The 22194-nt window shown below is 31.8% G+C and overlaps 1 protein-coding gene across 2 annotated transcripts in view; it reads left to right on the top strand.

The window, feature by feature from the left end:
• Positions 1-7807: 7807 nt before the first annotated feature.
• Positions 7808-22194, top strand: part of LOC126905728 (probable inactive serine/threonine-protein kinase DDB_G0274821) — a 45944-nt gene continuing 31557 nt past the window's right edge. For both annotated transcript variants that reach the window (XM_050685720.1, XM_050685719.1), the window contains exon 1: positions 7808-8126. The gene's annotated coding sequence lies outside the window, so the exon portion shown is untranslated. The remainder of the gene's footprint in view (positions 8127-22194) is intronic.

The following is a 22194-nucleotide window of genomic DNA, read 5'->3' as shown; positions in this document are numbered from 1 at the left end:
TCGTACAACTCGGGAGCGTATAGGCAAATTAATACCAAAAAGTATATCTTGAAGTGTACTAAATTACTAACAGGCGTAACGATAATAATGATTCTTAGAATTCAATTATCCTTGTATGATGTGTTGCATATTTCAAAAATTAAGGCAAGATTTTAAAATGATTTAATGTGAGATTTTTGGTTAACTAAGTTATGAAATAATTATTAAATTTTTCATTATTTGAACACAATAGGCGTCTGGTTTATATTAGTATCAACATAATTCAGATAAAAATTTTTCTAGTACAAATATAAATATAATTAAATTCACAAATATAATGAATTATCCACTGATTTTTAAACAATGCAAATAAGGTATTTTATGCAAGTATTAAAACATTTTTAATTTCGTTTTTTAGTTTTAAATTGTCTTCAAATTATTACATTTTACAAGTTGTATTACACAAATTAATATTATTCTATTTATTTATTTTTACTTAGCAACTATAATCATAATATATGTAAATGAACCTAAAATAGTTTCCACTGTCAAAACAGGGCACCTTATTAAAAATTATTAAGGAATATGTTATTCTAGTTCAGCCATTATAGTTTTATATTTCTTAAAATAGTAAATACCAAGTAAAAAATCTTTTTTTTCTTATTTTTTATGTTACATGTTTATAAAACACAAATATAACAACAAATTATTTTTATGTAATTGGTATATTAAATGTTTTATTATAACCAAGACTCATAATAATTAGCATTTTACTTTATTTTTTATAAGTTTTAGGGATGCCTACATAAGTTATAAATTTTTTTCAGAAAATAAATTAACTAAATACAAACATTTATGTTGAATATTTTCCATATTTCAATGTTTTATATTGTGTTTTTAGCGTTATTTCAGTATCTTAATAGAGAAAAATATCAGAGAGATCAAAAAATGTACATTATTATTATTATTATTATTATTATTGTAACAAAAAAAAAAAAACAATCGTGATTTAAGTACGTATTTATTTATAATTAAACAATTAATATATTTAATTAAGTATAAATCCAGCTGACATTCAAATACTTCATCCAGCGTCTACTCTAAAAAATCTAAATTTTTAAAAATTGATTGATATTTTTAAGTTTATCACATTATTTTAAAAGCTTTTCCCAAAAAAGATCTAAATACAGAGTGGCCCAAAGATATTTCTCGCCACTCATACAATTCGGACTTGCCTATCTCTATACGTTACATACTTATACTACATACATATATATGGTACATACTGAGGAAATATTCAAATTATTCAACTAATATCTCACTGAGCTTTAATCTAAGAAAAAAAAAATTCAGATAATATTGTTTGAAAAAATTATTATTTTTTATTTATCGTTTGTCTGATCATTAGGTAACAATTTATGTATAAATGTATTTGAAAGATTTTCATAGTATTTAAAATTTAATTTAGAGATAGTTTACAAAAAGAAAGTAAAATAAAATGTCTTAAATAAAAATTACCAAGCTTTCAGAAATTCCTTAAAAATTCCCAAGCATTAAAGTTTTGTAAATTTTATCTTACTAAAATAATATATAATAATTATTGAAAATAATCATAAAAATATCTACTTAGTATTATCTATTTATTAGGGATAACGGTCAGTCTCCACCTAACCCTTCTACAAGAATTTATTTTTGAATAATCATAATCAACCCCTACTTCTATTAAATAAAGTTAAAATATATCTCTGCGTATAAATATTTCACTAAATATTCTAGAAAATGCTTATATATTTATATCTTTTAATATGAATAATGATAATAAGGAATAATTGCATTTTTGGTCTGTAAACAATAGTAAAGTCAAATAATTTTTCTCACGGTTATGAATGTTTTTAAAGAATTAAATCTGTTGTTTCTTTAATAAATAGCAACATTATTTTGTGGATGCGCTTTGCATTGAACAATACACATATTATAGTGTAAGTATAAAAAACTTAAATCGTGATGATATCCTTCATAGTTTTATACAACGTTGTGCCTATCTTTTGTTCGTTTTTTTCAAGCATACAAAGTGTAATATCTGGACTATAATTTAATACATTTTATACATATTCTGTTATTGAAAGTGTAATAAATAAACACATGAAAACTAAACCCATGCAAATTTTTTAAATAACTTTATTGAGATTAAGATCAGTTATAAGAATTAAATGTAAATATCAAAGAAAAAAAAAATTTTACTTTAATTCATTAAATACATACCAATTTAATACATAGTAATATTATAAATATTTTATTTAAAATTATATTAAATTTTGATTTTCAACTGATATCTGTTCACAAACAGTTAAATATAATTATTAAATTAAAGCGTGAAAATTGATTAAATACTATTGTTTTTTCATAACACGTTTATTTAAAATTAAAATCATTTATCCTAATTAATTTGTGGATTAGTACTAACATTATTTTAATTGCAGTTGGTGCATTAAAGTAATTTGAAATTTATCTTATTAACCAATTAAAATTGTTGTACAAATAACATATTATAATTAGTTTTAGCTTTCCAACTCAATAGTTTAAATAAGTCACATTTTTTCGAGATTTCGATTTCTTTTACTCAATTAATATTTTGAATAATGAGAAATATTGTTTTTCCATATAGTATTTTCAGTAATCGAAATACAACAGAGCCTCACGATTATTTAACCAAACAAAAATATAAGTGCTTGTTGTCTTCCTGTTGCCTGCTGAGGAAAAGGTTAAGAGTAACGTGGTGAAATATAATATCAAAAATATAAACGGACTGAACATAGTGAATATATAATGAACTCAACAATGTGGTCTACCAAATATTTAATAATATATTACTTTTGACGGATTAAATATTGAAAAATTATTTTGACATTTTAACCGTGTTTTGTTTTATCAAACCAACATTAATCTTACCGTGGCTAGAAGCGGAAACCCGTTAAGCCATGCGCCACTCGAAATAAAAAGATGTGCACCAAGCTGATTAAATAATGAACGTATGAGAGATTTAGTATCTAAAAACTTGGATCGAGATTATAATTAAATAGTTTTATTTGTTTGACTAATGTCGTGTGTTCTACTGAACGGTTCGGATGTGATTTGATTTCTATAGTCAAGCTGTACCAAATAAAGACATGTCGAGTTCAAGTAAAAAAATTAGTATTCACAATAATTGTTTTGGAGTGTTATTTTATGAACAAAATTAAAAATTATCGAGGTCCTCAGCTGTTGGGCTGTCAAGACGAAAATTATTTATTTGTCCGCTGTGCGTCCACTAAATCATTACAGTTAACAAGCAAACGCCCCTCGACGTACCTGAAGTGTATAATATTGAATTTGACATGTATATTTTCATTTCTGATTTCGGTTAATAGCTGCAGCTGTACATGTGATCATTGATCCGATAATGTATACATTTTTTTAACTCGCAGCACAATTTATCGAGTGTCATACACTAATCAATAACCAAGCGCTTGTAGAATACCATTATAGACTAAAACTGGTTTGACACGTTTTCTCCAAAACGTACGTAAAAAAATAATGAGTTACTAAAATAATAACACCATAGTATTGCTAAAAATAATTATTATGGACCGAATCTGGTACTGCCGAACGTTGTTAATGAATAATTACAGTTATTAAAACGGTATACTGTTAAAATATGCCTAAATATGTTTGCCATTAATTTCAACACCTAATCAAACGATGGGGCAAATGTAAAGTATGTCGTATACATTTATTACTCCATTGTTTGAAACGCCCTGAAAACGAATTTTAATTGCTTCGCGAAGTCCAAAAACCGTCTCGGAACATTAATAACGATCATTGCGAGCCTCAAAAACGGTAATAACATTTAATAAATCAAAATTCAAAATGTGCCCACTTAATATACCGCGCATTTGAGAAATGTATTTGTTTTTTATACAACCGATATGCCCAAGTCGGTATTTGACGATCCAATCGTTTCACGAACGTACATTGCCATCAATCGGTCGAGTGATGCAATAAAATTTCGGATCAAATAAATTTTCAAATTCTGTAGGCATTGGAAAGCGATTATTTTTTAAAACTTTTACTTGCAAATCTTTCAATTAACAAGAATGATTCGAAAATAAAAAATAATCGTTTCGCAATAATAATATGTTGGACGCCTTCTGCGAACTACTTCATGGGTCGCGTAATTCCAATGACATAATTCGTTACATAATTCATTAAGTGTTTTATCGAATATTTTAATAAAATTTGTTTTCGGCGATCGGGACAACGATTTTTTATAAATTGCGATAAAAAGTTCCGTTGTTTCATTTCGAACCTATTCATCAACATACACTAGCCTAGCCAACTAGTCCCACACACATAAGTACAGTGTACACGCCCTATTTTAGTCGTGTGGATCGAAAGCACTCGTTTTAATCCGGTTTCCCAGTGCCGTACAACAATAGGAGACCATTATCATGATTATCTTGCGGACACCAGTGCCACACTTTACACCGCCACGAATTTATGTGCCTGGTCGTATATAAGTGTACACAAGCTTGTGGTAGAGGAATTCTTGTGCGCCACGATTCGTGTGATAAGGTCGCATTGAGTTTGGCAAAAAGAACACAGTTTTTAGGGCCCAACGGCACCGGTAGTTTTTCTAAATCTGTACACGTTATGCTCAAACGCCGTTTTTCTCTGTGCCACCCGCCTACGCATCGTTCATTCGCATGTGTTTCTTTAAACATGAACAAATATCACACACCTCGTTAGAAAAATATATTTCATGAATAGATATCTCAAGATCAATGCTGACTCGTTCAACGACAGTATAGTATTGGAGAAGTTGTGATTTGCAACAGTTATTTTCTTTAGTCCGTGAGTAGACTTAACGTTTTTTTTACAACTCTACGGGCTTTTATTTTTATCGTTAACCCTTTACAACATTTACAGCCACATTACACAGCTTCGAAAGAGGTATTCAACTTGTTCTAGATCATTTACAACTGAAAGCCAAAGGTTATTGAGTAGTAAAACTACATGACTTGTCATCTCATTATAAATTGAATTCAATTAAAAAGAATAAAATTATATTGAAATTATTATTACCTTTAGTTTAAAAAAAATGTATACATAAAAAAAGACGTTTCGGCGTGATAATAATTACTTAAGATGAAAACAATAATTAGTGACCAGTGGTGCTTTGAAGGGTATTCACTAACAACTTTTTCAATAAACGTATGCCCTAAAAAAGTAATACTTGTGTGCTAGTTATGTAGAAGGGTATACATTTACAAATCAACGTATACCCTAAAATAAAAAAGGGTTTATTGCGAAAACAGCACTGTTACTGACAATTATATTTAAACACACCGTTCTTAAATTTGTAGAGTTTTCAGTACCTACAAAGCACTTGTTTCAACTTGTGTTTAATGTTGATATGACATAGCCTTCCATGTATTCATTAATACAACGATTAAGATAAAAATCACTAGTAAAGTAAAAGAGAATTCAGATAACTTAAATAAAAATTAATATAATTTTGTTTAACCTTCTTATCCACACAGTGATTGAGATCACAACATTTAATTTCATACATACTATTGAGCAAGGTAGCTAAGAATGTCTTATAAATTTTACACAAATTATAATCGAATTTTTATTCTTTCAGAGATTTTTTACTTTTAAGCCGACTAGAAAAAAATGTTTTTAGTGTAATTTTTAGCATACACTGAATGGGAAAACTGTGAATTACATTTTATAGTTTGTAAATATATCAATATAATATACCAATTGTGTAATAAATCGTCATTAATCTATTAGTCTTATTAATAATATTTATTTAAGATTGTTTTCAAAAATTGATTAGGAAAAATTACTGTAGTCAGTTTTGCATAATATACTTTAAGTTTCAACTTATTTCAGCTTTTTTTGTATTATTTTAAAATGTCACTAGTATCAGACTTTTATTGTACAAAAATTTAATATCATATTTTTTTAAGCAATTGATTAATTTAAGTAATTGAGAATTTATTGCACAATTTACTTCGTGACATTTGATTGATTTATAAACGTTTTGGTATTACGATTTCTCAAACGCTCTCCTTGAACTTTCCAGTAATGAAAAGTCATTATTAATAATGACACACTGCAAATTGCAAATAGACTCTACCAAATAAAGGAAATCAATTTATTTTAAACTATTCCAATGCCATTAAAATGCCAATTGTTTAAATTTAATTGCAATTGTAATATTGGTAAATTTTTTTTAAGTAGAGTTATCGATTTAAATAGCACAGAAAATATTTTAATTTTATGATTTATTAAATTGTATAAACTTTTATTAATTATTATAGAAAAGTTTCTTTCGTGATTATTGTTTTTTTCTTATAAATTCTTATAATTTAATAATGACAAATTGCCATTGCATAATTAGACGTTTTCTATAGGAGTCTACTTAACTTTTAGAAAATAAAGTAGTGTGGAGATTTCTACCTCCTGTAATATGATTTTATTTACATTTTATACCCCATGTCCGCCGTAAATACACCACTGCTTAGAAATAACAATATCTAAATTATTGTAGTGAATTTCAATCAATAAATCAACAACAAATGTAACACAATTTGCTTAGAAACACATTATGGTATCAATTGTTAAATAACATGTATAGTACTAAATGTTATTCACATCTAACAAGTAAAGTGAATTACGCACAAAACACTTAGCTTACTAGACAGTAGACTTGTTTAATAAAAATATCAAAAACTGGCGACACATTTTAACAATTTAAAGAATTAGCAAAAAACCATCAACATAAAATATATTTATATAAGCTTGCCTAACAAACGTTCGCATTAGAAAGCTTCATAAAAGTTAATTTTCTAAACATACAAATATATTATACTTTATAAGTAAAAGTTTCAATGGAAAAGTAATGCATTTTTAATGAAAATTAAATATTAATAAAAATATTTCGATTTAAAGATCAAATTATGGTAGTAAAAATTTTATTTTATTTTATTTGCATCCATAAAACTGTATTCATACATCAAGATTAAAATCTCATCTGTTCTACTAGAACAAGTAGTAAAAAATAAGTTTCGTTTTATGTTTATTACTAAAGATGAAGGTAAAAAAATGTCACCCGATAGAAATTTCCTCAAGTTCAAGCAATTTATTAAAAGAAATGTATTGCCTTTAAACCATAATGAGAAATTCCATCAATAATGTTTTAAAAAGTTTCGGATTTTTCACTTGGAATATTGAGGTTGTTGAAGCAACTGTGTATTTCGTATTGACCTAAAGACGACAGGTGAATTTTGGTAGGGTTCAATAAACGATTATAAGCTGTCGACATAAGGACCACATAAAATAATTTTTTTTTAATAAGCTAAATACAACGTACTTAATAAAAGTAATTTTGTTGTCGGGTTATTTTTGGCAACAAGCAACATGTGCAACACACATGATTGAATTATTATTTTTTATATAACGCACACATTCTGTTATTGCTACTCTTGCGGCAAGTTCTATGCGTACGCGGGTCTTATTCTTGCGGTTGTCTGTGTGTGTGACCCGAAGTGGCCGCGCACAGCTGAGAGATTTAACGGAACCAGTTGCACGCCGTGTATGCGAGTGCGAGCGTTTGCTGCGGTTTGAGGGGAAGGCGGAGGAGGAGGTGGAGGAGGAGGAGGAGGAGGTCGCGGCGTCCGCAGCAGCAGCGGTGGAACTAGGTCTTTGGGTAACTGCGATTGGTGGTTGGGTGGGAGGCGGATGGACTCACGGCTGGTTTTCACGTGGCCTCCGCCGCCAAGACGGTCGAGTTACCTGTGTGCGTGCAGTATGTGATTTACGGTCTCGCCGGCCGCTAACTACACGCCGCGCGTCGAAAGTTCCGCCGCACACATACCAAGCCGGTCGCCGTTGAATTTGCCCTTTGCGTGTGCGCGTATTAGGCCGTGTAAGAGCCACCGCAACGGCACCACCGACTCGTTAATGTGTGTTTGCTACCGCCGCTGTGCGTTCGGAGTATTGTTATAAATATTGTTGTTTTGTTGTGCAAAAGGTCATCGCTGCGTCACAAGAGATCCTCGTATTTGGATTACACGAGCTCTACTGGGTCGACGATCATGGTAATTACATTGTTACAATACAATACTATAAGAACAACTGCCTGAGATAGGAACTCAACTGCGACTTCCGCATAACCGTTTAGCGGTTGCAATCGCGGGTTGATGAACTCCTTAATTTTGTTAATAATACCACGCTTAAAAGATTAAAAATCGGACATTGTATTTCATGAACAATCGAAAAAAACTTTCGGCGTCGATATTGATGTAGTTACGTTTTCCCCGTAAATGTTGCATTAGTATAGATGTATACGACCGTTCAAGTCTTTTGTCACTAAAACCGTTGAGACATCAGGACAGTTCAAGTTCTTTTTAAATCCTAAACATTTTTTTTATTGTCTTCACTAACAAACGTATGATACGACTTTGTCGAGAATACTACCATGTTAACATTTAAACGCATGACTAGTCCACGTCCCACGGATATTTTTCACGGCCACTGACATACGGTTTTTGTGATTAAAAAACACTAGGTAGGTCTTAAAAAAAAAAAACTTCGTCGCGTTGTTGTGGTTAAAATAAGAATCTGCTGTCCACTTGAAATACTATAATACACACTTGATCGTACTCTGAGGTGACCAACTAACCCTATAACGGTGGCAATAAACAAAACCTGTTGCGCGTCACATTTAACGCTTGCGTAGTAATTTTGGTCGGCCTTTATTGGTGACCATAATAATACAATGCGATGACGATACTCATAATAATAACAATAAAAAATAGTAAGTCAATCCATAGTAACCGAAAGGTGTTATAGAAAAGAAAAGGTGTACCGCAGTATAACACCTTTGCATTTTCCATTTTTTGATAGATATCTCTCCTTTTAGAATAACTAATTTTTACATGTAAAACTATCTAGCTGTGCTTACTTCTGGGAGATTCTTAAAGTAAAAACAATAAACATAACGCCGGTTTTCTTTTCTTTCTTTAAAAAAGAGATTTAACTATTACATGACCCTGGTTTTTTCTATTGTTTTTTACGATTGTCACTTTACGGTCTTATATACTACGTAGCTAAGGAGCTGCAGCGCCCACGTTCACGTGAAGAAAAAACCATCAACGGCTTTTTTACGATCTCGAGAAATCATGCGATCTAAGTAGTTTACCTGAACTGGACACGGCCCCCCCTATGTCCTACACGGGTTTGTGTATCCAGGTTACAGCCGAATGTGCGCTACCCCCTCGGGGCACCGTTTTCTTCTTGTGTATACATCTACTATTGCACCTCTATAACCTCAACGGAATTTCTCCCTCCGCCCGCCACTGCCAACGGTCTTATTTATATGACACTCGTCGTTGTCGTCTTCATCCTCAACGAGGTTCTTGTATAAATCGTTGTTGTTCATGTTTGTGTATTCGGACGTAAGTTTTTTTAATGACAATGCGGTTTTATTTTTATAGAAACGGCAGCTGTTACAAGAGATTACAGTTATAGTAGCTGTAATAAATATAAAATGAAACAATATTACTGTTACCATAGTAAAAGGTGTCCTTTACGACCGAACTTTTTTTCAATCTTTTCATAACAGTCCAACATTATTATTACTCTAGACACATAAAATGCCGTGCTATTAGATACACTAGGTTTTACTATTTGTGCTAATATATTTTTTGAAAATGATTAATCAAAGCCTTGTATTTACAGTAGAAACAATTGTATTGTGTTAATGTCCATATAATTGATAGCATTATTATAAATAGTTAATTACACAAATCGATACACTAATCAATACAAGTACTCTGTTGAGTACGTTGGTAGTACATGTTCATTATAAATTTACAGTTTTAATTGACGTCGTTAAGTCACGACAACGAACTGAGGGATTCGTTTACGCATAGCTATGTATGAATAATATTTAAAGTATTGTACGAATTAGAGCGTTAATAACCCATGAATTATAGTACCTAAATTATAATACTAATTTCTAACATTAATGGACATAGTAATGATATGTGGTGGTTTCCTGGACGAAATTCCAATGGCATCGGTTTTACTTCGGACAACAGTGACGAGGATCAATGCGAGGTTGTCGCTAAAAAAGTGCTTGTAATTCTAGATTTCCTTAGAAAGAAAGCAGCTAATAATAATTATAGCACTAATTAATCATGATTATGACGTCGTTTAACGGCTTAATCTAATACCCGAAACTACTGTTACGTATTGTTTAAACGACCACAAGAGTTTCAATTCAACGAGATCACTTGTAAATAGTTAAACGCCGAGATTAATCAATCTCTTTACTAGATGGAGTGGTAATATAAATTGGGGAATACCATAATAAACACACGAAAGTCCGTTTATGGTCAAAAACCGATCGGGGCTGTGTCAGCTGAGGAGAAACTCGACCTTTGACACTGTTGAGTGTCTACGATGAAGTCTGAGGTTTATTCATGTTTCGGCTGAGGTCGTTGCCATTTTTTTTCCTCTCTACACGAAATTTCTATACGTGTATCCGCCGGCACACCATAAAACTGCCGAGCATGTAATATTATATAGAAATCGTGCCGTCAAAAAATAATCGTCCACATTTTGACGTGTAGCGGATCCCCCGCGAGAAATTATATGTACATAGACAGATGTAGACTCATCACGGACCCAGGCGAGAGCACTTAATGTCCAACGAAAATATCGTACGCTGTGTGTAATGGTAATGATGATTTCCCTTCTTAATACTCCACATCAGCCACCGGTAAAAAAATTTCATTACTATCGTTACACACTATACTAGTTTACGGGTGTGCTTGTAACTGGCTGCACTGGGGTAGAATAGAAAGTTTGTTGCCTTTGAACGATTCACATCGATAGCGACATTCCACCTGTGCGCTCACGGTATTGGGTCTACATTTATTATAACACGCGGTTGTATTCATATTTTTTATTACTGAAAAACAACAGGTTCTACAAATTATCTCGAGTGCATGTATATTATTACTATGTCCTATGATAGAGTTATTGACGACTACAGAAGGAATAAATTAACAGCATATCATTTATATTATTTAGTATTTCGTTGTACCCCTATGCTTGTTGTACACGAGAAATAACCGCAAAGCGTACGAAACTAGTTTATACATGTCCTGCGAGAAGGGTGTGTGTGAAATAGAGGGGGACAAAATTGTATTTATAAAACAAATGGAGTCCAGTCGTTGTCTCTTCGAAATCTGTGAATATTTTTTGATGACCGATCGTGATGGAAACGACCCACTGAAAACAATGGATTCCGTTCGTGTACCATCTAGGCGTTTTCATTCACTTTAGTCACACACGCCGATGAAGTTATCATAGTTTACCGTCCTCTTAACGATGGAACGCAGCCCTAGGAACAAACAAAAAAATAACTCCATTTCATGTTGGGTCCGTGTAATTCATTTTTCGAAACACGACCACCAATTAAACCCACGAAATTTTCGTATCATTATTTATAAATTATACGTTAAACGCAATATATTATTATAAACGTTTTATTCTTCTACCGGTCGCGTGGAACTAACAACTCCAGCCACGTAAAAATAACGTGAGATGAACCAAAGACTCTACACAGACGATCGTGATTTGCAATGCTTAACGTTTTCGCGATGCTTGCAGATAGTTGTGGTCGGTCAGACAAACAATTTGCTACATGAATATACTCCACGTGCAAAATTTTATCATCGCTGTGCTGGTGGTGAACCAATGGATTCACGTTCTTATGATTGTGTAACTATATAAATATATATGAACAGAAGTTCATCAGATTTTGACTGATAGCTAACGACTTTGGGGGAAGAAAATAATTGGTTGTCAGTTTCTACAAAATTTATATGCACTCTAAATGCGGCACTTGAGGAACTATAAAGTCTTGGAAATTTCGAAACAGATAGTACTGATCTCACGTCTTGCGTGATTTAATTTTTAGTTTTACAAAAAAAAGTAGTAAGACGTGAACAAGATTTCTTGACATAATTAAGAGTTAGTACGTAAAAAATTGTATTCGTTTTTGATAAAAAAATGTCCTCGGGTCATAAATTTGAGACGTGAAACTAATGACTCGACGGTAAATTCAAATACTAATATTTTGTCTTAACAAAATTTTTAAGTACCGTTTAATATTAACTTCGATTTTAAGTTTCTCTTTTAGTAGTTGCTGCAGTCGAGTGCAATAAAAATCCAATGTAGATTAGTTCCATGCTTTCACTAAATGAATAAACAATTAATTTCCCCAAAAAAAGGTTACACACTTCCTTATTCATACATACCTTTGTTCGTGCAGTTAATTAAAGCAAAAAATTATGAATAATATATTATTAAATCAACAGCCGATCAAATTTACCTGTCCAGGATATAAGATGTTATAACATACAGACAGGTTATGTATTTATATAAAATCTTAATTTATTAACAGCATTCATTACTTTAACTCGTAGCCATTTGATTGTATTTCAGTATTTTTAATCGACCGTTAAAGTTTACTTGGTATAATTAATTTAAGTAATAACGGTTGTGAATAAAAATTAGTAAATAAGATATGATCGACCTTACCATGGTTGATTTTTTAAAATGTTTAACGGTTTTTCTTTTATTTGCTGTCAAAAAGATAAATCATAAAAAAATATTCACAAGAACTTTTCTATTTTACGCATTCGAGTGTTGTTTACAGACCACGTCTGTCAATGACGCGACGCACTCGGAGAGTTTAACGCCCGTTACTTACAAGACACGAGTACGTTACCGAGATAAAAATATTAAAATATTATAAAAACGATTTTAATTAATTACTACTTTTCTAGGAAGTTATTTACGATATAATTATAGAGTTTAATTTTTTTAAATTATATTTCTAGTATGCAATTCACGCGTTTCTAACAATTTCCTCGTCGTAGACCTTTTATTATATTAGTTTTATTATACGATTTATAAATTATCGTATTACGCTCATTGTTGAATTCAGAATTTTCTTCGACAGAGGCTCCAAGTATTGGTGAAAGCAGAACTTTTTTTCTTCTATATTTTAATAAAATTATTTTAAAAAAAGTTGATGAATAAAAAAAAATGGTTTTCAACTCAATATTAAACGAAATATGACGACGATTTTCAAAAATAGCTCAATTATCATTGTTACCCTGATATTGTCAGGGGATTATCGAAACTTCAAGAGGGCTCCAGCTCCCTAAAGTATACTTCCATTCAACACAGTTCATTAGGAATATGATTTTGAATCATGATGATGCTACTATATTGTTGAATTATTATCATTAGAATGTTGTATAATAATCAAATACCAATATAATTGTTAAGAAAATTGTGAATTTATATACATTCGTCATTAAAAATTATAATATGAAAATAGTATAAAGTTCCACAATACTGGAATAGCGAACTAAAAAAAATCATTATCAGCTGCAGTACTTCAGCTACAACTGGTAGTAGTAACATACTCAGATCTGGGCTAATTATCCAGACAAGAGTTGTAATAATAGCTGATACATTCAGTCGCGTCGTGGAAACTGGTTTTTAATGCGGTCTGTGTGTTCCGCTCCGCCGAGGCGTTTTTCCTTTTCTCTTTCTTTCTTTTTGTGTATTGTATTTTACAATGCGTGTATCTTTTTTCAGTTAAATTTTTTTTTAACTCGACAAGAGTATTTTTGTTGTCCAGCTGTTTAAGCTCACTGGTGCTGCTTAGGCGCTACCACTATAAATCAAAAAATGAGCTGGTGCATGTCGACTGGAGACAGTAGGTCGTAGTTTGTACCGTTACAGTAACATGTAAGAACTAGTTTGACAATATAGTCAATGATGTTGCTCACCATTGGTAGCTCCTATGAATATACTTATCATTCTGTCAATGTTATGTAAATATTTCAATCCTGCGTATTTCCTTACCATAATTATATACATACTGGGAGCACTAAACAGTTTTTTGATAACCTAATTATTAATTATTTACTATCCTGTTTGATAGTAAACCAAACATTTTTAATTAAGAAAACTTTAGTAATTCTTAAAATAAATATACTAACAGAGTAAATATCGGCTGATAAAAAATAATTAACTGCAGATTTTTTTAATACAATTAGGACAGCAGTTTAAATAGGGACATACTAGAGATTTAGTCTTCCAAATAGTTTTACTTGGTAAAATAATATCAGCCACATTTAACACCTTTAAAATACAAATTTTTATGCTAAAATAAATAATATGAGCAAAAGCGTCATAACGTTATTGTTTTTCTCTGTTTTTATTCAAGGGTAGAACAATCAATAACCTCGAAATAAGTGTTTTATGTGAATTGCAATTAATCTGTTAAATAATCTCGCTCTTCGTGATACTTTGACATTAACCTCGCATCTCTTTCCAAGAATTTTTTTCAATTTACATACAAATAATATTTTGATGTTCATGATTTGTGATGAATCGTAGGGTTTATGAGCACATTAAGTATTCAAACGGTGGCATGGTATCACTATGCTAATGACATTCGATATTATGTTTTCACGCGTTAACTTATTCCGAGCATGCTGAAACCCGACGTGTCATTGTATCGGTGTTCTTGTACATAAACGCATATATTTTTATATAGGAATAACAGAATTTTACTACATCAATCACGGTTGTTAGGTAAATATTGGTCTAGGTATTTTTTTAGCACGTCATCGTTTCCACTGTGTCGACCATTATCGATTTTTCCGATACATAGTCGCGTTTTCCCTGACCAAAGACATACTTCAAATAACCCGTCTGCGCGTTCACCTACATAACGTTCAAGTGCAACGACCGTTGGGCGACCAGTTCGTTTTATCTATACCGCGAAATTCGACACTGACCCATTTAAAATTATCTCCGCTTAATTGCTGCCCCCCCTCGAAAAATAATGACATTATATTGACTGTAGCACTTACAATACACCGATTTCAACTTAATAGACACACAATTTTGAAAACATTTATGGGCATATTTTACTTTTTTTTTTATGTACACTAAATAATTAGCTAGGTAATCAATACATCGGTTTTTTTGCAATAGTATCAAGTGTCAACTAGATTATTTTATTCCAAAGGCTACAATAAGTTGTTTTAATATATATCATGATAAAATGTAGGTAATGTCGTGACCAGGACCACACCCGAGTCAAAACGGATCTGCGCTAGAACCCTATATGCTCCGGCTTTATCCTTGCAGCTCTTTGCCTATCAAAGCTGTACAATGTTCAGCTATTTTCAAGCTAGATTAGTATTTATTAATAAAAAATCTGGTAGGGGAAAAAATTCCTCGGTGGGGACACGACTAGACCGGTTTGTACCGTCAGGTTGAAATATCCGGACCAGATTAATCAAAATATGTTGCGTGGGTGCTGTAAAAACCGGCAAACCCACTCCTTCTCCGTCATCATCAGCAGCACGATTATTGTTTTGATCCACCACTATTATGTCTGTCATAGCAAATTCGAATAGTATAAATTGACTGGTACCAAAACCAGGATTTTCGTGAACGATAGAGAGCAAGATCACCAAATAGGGTCGATGGCCGTGAACCCATTCAAAGATCATCATGTGACTCCTCGCGCCGATAATTTTATAGTACATCTTAATATTAAATTGATAATTGGGTCAATTCTATAATTTTAAAAAGATTATACCAGCGTAATAGTTTTTCTATACTGGTTGATCATCTTCTTATAAAGAGTTAGTCAAAGATAATTATAATTTATAGTGTTTGCGAAATAATTAAGTAAAAAATTCTTAGAATTTTATGACCCGGTAGTGTATTCATAAAAATTTAATCAGAGTTAGTTGTATTTCGCGATATCATATTTTCAGATAGTGGCACATAAAACTCCTTTTGCAACATATACTTGCTAAATGTGTTGGCGTCGCCAAAAATCCTTAGACCGTAGTTAACTTCGTTATACTGATTTTATTTTGCATTATTGGCCTGTGTAAAATCATAATCGATGCGAATCTATATTAGAGTTGGTCGTCAACTCAACAACGTCGTTTGAATGGAAATCGATAAACGCCCACTTTCTTAGTGGCAAAATAATATCGGTACCGTTGTTTGTATGATTCCATATCGTTACATATATAAATTAACATAATACATATCACTGTCAAGCATACATAATATAATAGTTATATCTTTAGAAATTATTTTTGTCTACTCGATTTTATTATTCGGAGTATTGTTAGTATTGAGCTCTATTTAATTAGTATTGCACATTCTACAACACGAAATAAATTATGATTTAATTATTTAAAATGTCATTGGATACTCATGGTTAAAAAATGTACTGGAAGCACGTAAAAATGTATAAAAATTGGCAAGAGTTGAGGGTTATATATGTATCGAAATAATTTTTTCCAAAATCATATCGTTAATTACTTTTGTAAAAAAAATTATGTACAATGATTTCTAAGGACAATTATAATAATAGTATGTAGCTTTCATGGCATGTACAAATGAAACGTGGCCAAATTATTTTTGGCCAAAAAATCTAGGACATGTTCAACTTAAGACGAGTATCCTAAACGTCCCAAAAATGGCAAACACATGAATGTTTCTATAGGTTACCCAAAACCGCAAAGTTTTACATATTACATGTCATTTTTATAGGTTATATTGTTTTTAAAAACCCCAAGGGGGGAACTCTTGCTAATTTATTGCCTCTGACGAAATTAGCATACACGAATCACGATCTGGACGAAAAATTATCCACAGATCACGATTCCGCTTTATTATATTTTAATACACACATATCATAACAATATTTCTCTGTGTTCAAATACTCTTTAATGTAGTATGTACTCGGTGCATTATCCAAGTGTCTTGCATCATTTGAGCTGCGAACTTGCACGCTGATCGTGTTGAGACGATCCTGTGTGTGTGTCACTTAATGCGAAATTCCCTTTATTGTGATCAAAGATTCGCAATGACAGCGGCCTTCCACAGAGTACGCGAAACCACTACCACAACAACAGCTGTACCTATCCATCGTGAGGTCTATAGAACTAGGTTACGCCACGGTCTAATATCCATGAATTATTGACCACTATTAGTAAGCATAAGAATGGCTAAAGTGGGGCCCGTAACTCTACAGCAAATCTATTTTTAAATAGATAATGCGTGCTATATTAAAAATTAAATCATTATAGAGTTTAGTTTTAAAAGTTGGTAGTACGAACTGTAAGAAATGTTGAAACTCATTGTTTCTTTTTTTTTTTTTTTTGATTTCAGAAAATTCATAGGTTGTTAATGTTTCAATAAAAGTATTTAATAAATAATTACATACTACTTTTTCACGAGTACAAGTACCGGATGTGGGTGGACGGTTGGTAGAAGTTCATCTAAATTTTCCTTAATAGATTTAGTTTTTCTACAGATGCTTTGAGCCAGAGACTTGTGTGTACCGGTTATTTGGGTTTAACGTCGATGCGTCGAAGACAAACGCGTTTGACGTATTACTCGAGCTGACATATTCTCAGTACAACATCCATAATACAGTCGATGTGTCGTTAAAACGAACTTGCAGTACACGTTTGGTCCATGAATAAATAATAATATTCGGGTACAAATAAAAAACCAGTCCATACGCGGAGAAACTCCTATTCATTTATACACTTGCGTGTATAAATGAGAAGAGACGAGACGTCAAAAATGGAAGTTTAACGTTTCCATTGTGTGTATTTATAATGTACATGAATATAAAATGTTGCACTCGATTGTTATTTACGCTTGTAACTCCGCCCCCAACTCGAGCATACGGTCGCGGTTGACCCAAATACTCAAACCAAGAATTTATTTGCATAAAATCATTTAAAAATTTTCGCGCCATAACCTAGACATGTTCGAATATTCGAAAAAGAAATACTTTATCTCGTTAGCTCGTCTCGTTTTTTTCGCTTCTGATGTTCTTGTTCACTGCCGTCACAGCTCTTTACAGTCGGCGAGTGATTGATATTTTCCGTGCAGATAATCGGCTTTCGCCCGACGAGTTCGTGTGAGATCTTCAATATCTATTTTAATTAGACACTGTACATGGCGTATACGGTCCGTATAATTTTGCCCGTACAATAATACGCGCACAAGTAAATTAGTTATGAGCTCTATAGGTATTACAGATGCCATAGATAAGAAGTACTTATGCTCACTCAAAATCCAATTCCCAAAATGGAAAGTTTGACAACCGGTAACAGATTATTAAGACTTATCGCTTGCACGTTTCATCACGCTGTTGAATATACATCATTGGTTTTATGTTGTGAGTTTCGGATATTTATTTTACTCGTAATAACCCAAAATTTTCGATATTTTCCCTGTTATTTGCCATATCGCGAGAGTGGTCGTCATGAAATGTTGACCTCTTAGGTCGATTTGAGCTTGTCGTGTACATTTTTTTGGTTATTTTACCATCAACATAAAAACGAAAATTAAAATAATTATTTTTCATCAAATATGCCAACGTAGATTTTCTCCATACTTATATGGATTTGTTTGTTTAATCAATGTGAAATTCACTCTGTCCATTTAAACAAACAATTTTATTTAAATTATTTGAAAATTGATACTTATGTCAATTTTCTACAAAATATTAACAGTACAACAAATCAGTTTTGAATAAATTTTCTTCATTTACATACTTTTTTCATTAATTTTATTAAACTTTGACCAAGTAAATGTTTTAAGTTAACAATAACTTATTCATTATGCATTAACGTGGAACGCGAATCCGATTAATAATGGCGTTTACTGATGAATGCCTTGTGGACGAAAGCTCGAGGTGTACATAGCAGACAGCATCATTCATGTGTTTGTATGTAAATTGTTTCAGACAATGGAGCATTAATAATTAACAACAATTGCCGAGATCATCTCACGCTTGGTCGTTTAAGGATTTTCGCGATTTTATCTATTCTATGTATGTAGATGACTACGTCACACGATGTGAGAGATACAAAAATAACAAATGCATCAGCTAATTACGAGTCAGAAATAAAAGTTATTGTAAGACGTTAAGATAGCAGCTTTAATTGGCTTGAATAATCGTAATATTCATTTCGATATTAAATTTGATATTTTACAATGCACTGAATAATGAAATTTTAGTGGTCTGCGGTATTCTTTGTTCAATGCACAATAATCGCCACCGTTCCGTTATTGAGTGTCAGTAAATTTGATATCTGAAAATATTTCATTCTGACACAAAAAAAAAAGTAACAGAGCAACATACAAAACCACCATTAGAATGGATCTAATTATAATTATTTTCGACATTTTTAAATTTTCAATAATTTAGTAAAATAATGGAATGAAATTTTTGTAAAAATACTTTAAGATATTTATCACAAATTTTCCCAATGTGTTCACTTTAACTTGGGCTTTTGTTTTACTGGCCGTTTAATATGAATCACATACAGTTCAAAGATGATATCGAGTATGTTTATTTTACATTCAATTTAACTTTTGAATAAGTAGAGTGTACGATGCTTCTCTACTGTTGTATGAGTTCGATTGTAATAAATAAGCGAAATGAGAAGAATACAAGAAAAATACAAAATATTACGATATCTTAATCTTAAATAAGATAATAGGCCTTAATCTTAAAAGGCCTGTTGAACGTGTTTAATTGCACGGATGCACTGTATACAACGAAATCGGAAAATAATTATCACATAATAGCCAAACCGATTTACTAAGTGTCGTCATGGCTTCGATCGTGGGACTCAGGGAACGGTGTTGTTGTATTACAAGTGCGATCACGTTCAGGAAATATTATGCTCATACAAAGCGACTGGTTTTTGAGTTTATGGGCATTCGTGTGTGAGCACATTTGGTTAAACATTGTTTTTGTTTTCTCTATGTATAAAAAACACGCACATGTATTATTTATATTTCTGCGCCTCCACCTCTGGACCAGTAGTAAATTTTCGTCGTCCGAAATGAATACTTGGCATTGGTTCTCAATTTTTATCCGTGTTAATTAATGATTTCCAAGTATTATAAGTTTATTTGATAGTTTCCAAAACTATTAATTGTCACCAAGTCTAAAAAACTGAATTCTTCTTAGCTATTAACATTTACATTTGCATTTTCTTTAATACTACAGTAACGATTCATCTACTTGATAAATACGCTTTAGTTTAATGTCTAGGTCAAAGTTATGTATGTAATCCTAAGATAGTTGTGTGAATTACTAACTTATGTCACTGTGGTACTAGATTTTGCAGCAAAATTATATATTAGAAAAAAACTTCCTACGATAGAACAAGACTTTTGAGTTTCACGCCTACAAAAACACTATCTACTACACTGAGCTATCTATAGCCGTACGACCGTAAGAAGACCGTGTTAGTCACCATGTGCGACAAACACCGCATGACCTATTCTACGCGAATTGTGACAAGGTGTGTGTGACAATTAAAAAACGAAAAACAAAATGTTTAAAAGCAAACTGGTTGCATTAAAATAACGTTCGTTACAAAAAAAAAAAAAATTATAATCAAATTCATGTGCAGTATGCACCACAACTATAGAAGAACCTTCGGATGAGAGCTTGATTGTCTCTTTATACATCTTAATATTAAGGTGTTGAATGCATTAAGTGTGAAATATTCATTTTATGCATACGTTTCATCGTTGACGTTGTCATCTGCTCACATTATAAATATTTCTTTGCCCTTGGCTATAGAAAACAAACTCAATTTTATCATGATGCACAACGTAAAAATGTGAAACCTAATCGATTAAACCACAAAATCAACAAAAAAAAATTGTGAATTAATAACAGATATAATGAAAATTTAAAAGTACTGGTTTGTAAGCGTTATTACTTTTTTACGGTCCTACGCTCGGGGTTTTCTCGCGAACCGGTCGGTGGCCGAAGGCGGTTGATGAAATCGGAACCCATTCTGTCCGTCCGCCCGTCTGCAGTCTGTCTGAGGTATGGACTGAGGGGGAAAAATCGTGAACTCAACAACCAGCTCTCTAAACAGCTTCGGTTCAAGTACCTAGTGACTTAGTTTCACGTTTTTGTACACAGATACACACACAAACGTTAATATTTTTATAGGCAACATAATAATATCATAGTGGTACCCATACCAACTCCGCCCAGACCATTGTCTTGAGATTATTTTCCTCGATAGATGTTGGACAGTTGAAATTCTCCGGATATCCGCATGTATAACACTATCGGTCATTTACATGTAGATAAATGTACACTCCAATTACACGGATGTTTGTGGTGCCGTGATCGTGATTGGAATTTAAAAATAAAAATATTATTTGTGTTTAATGGCAATTAAATTGATCGAATTGAAAACGAAAAAAGTACACTTTTCCGACATGATTATTGATACAATTAAATGGATAATTTATGCACTTGTCCATTTTAAACTGTACTGTAATTGAATTTAAGAAGTAATTTTATTTGATAAATGAATACTAGTGTCATTATTAACCCCATGGCAATGACTGATTCGTGTGCATATAAGTAGAACACATATTTCAACGTCTTTGGAAGCCTTAAATGACAATACTATTAAATCTTCTGGAAATGGCATCCTATAACCGCACCTGAAATGTCATGACCGTTATTAGTAAATTTTATATATTTTTTAACGTCTAAAATAACTATGGAACGATTTGTCAGCTTTGAATGACCAAGAGTCGTGTTTTAAAGTATTATAATAAAATATTGTAGAATAAAGTCATATATGAATTTATTTTATAAGGGCAAACCCCACTGAAAAGATCCGACTGCGATTATAGTCACAGACATTTATAAAAAATGAGTATATGTACAATATATTTTATTGGTACGATTCTTCTTATGCATTTTTTCTTTAAAAATTATGGTTCTTTAAAATAATTAATTTTTTTTTGTTATAAAGGCTTGAGTTTTATTTATTGAGAAACGAAAATTTTGAAAATTTTCTTGCTCTTGTGTATCACCCGTACTTTATAGAATACTATGTATTTTCAATGTGCACAATGAAATACATAATATTTGATTGATAGTTTTTTACTAAAAATTAATAAAGCCGATTAATAGTGGATAATTAGTAATTCTATTTTAGTTTTGGTGTTTTATGACGATCA

This window comes from Daktulosphaira vitifoliae, unplaced genomic scaffold (genome assembly GCF_025091365.1).
Source record: "Daktulosphaira vitifoliae isolate Bord-2020 unplaced genomic scaffold, ASM2509136v1 Scaffold_4, whole genome shotgun sequence".
NCBI lineage: Eukaryota > Metazoa > Arthropoda > Insecta > Hemiptera > Phylloxeridae > Daktulosphaira > Daktulosphaira vitifoliae.
The sequence above is the reverse complement of the archived record's forward strand: the minus strand, read 5'-3'. Positions and strand labels throughout refer to the sequence as shown.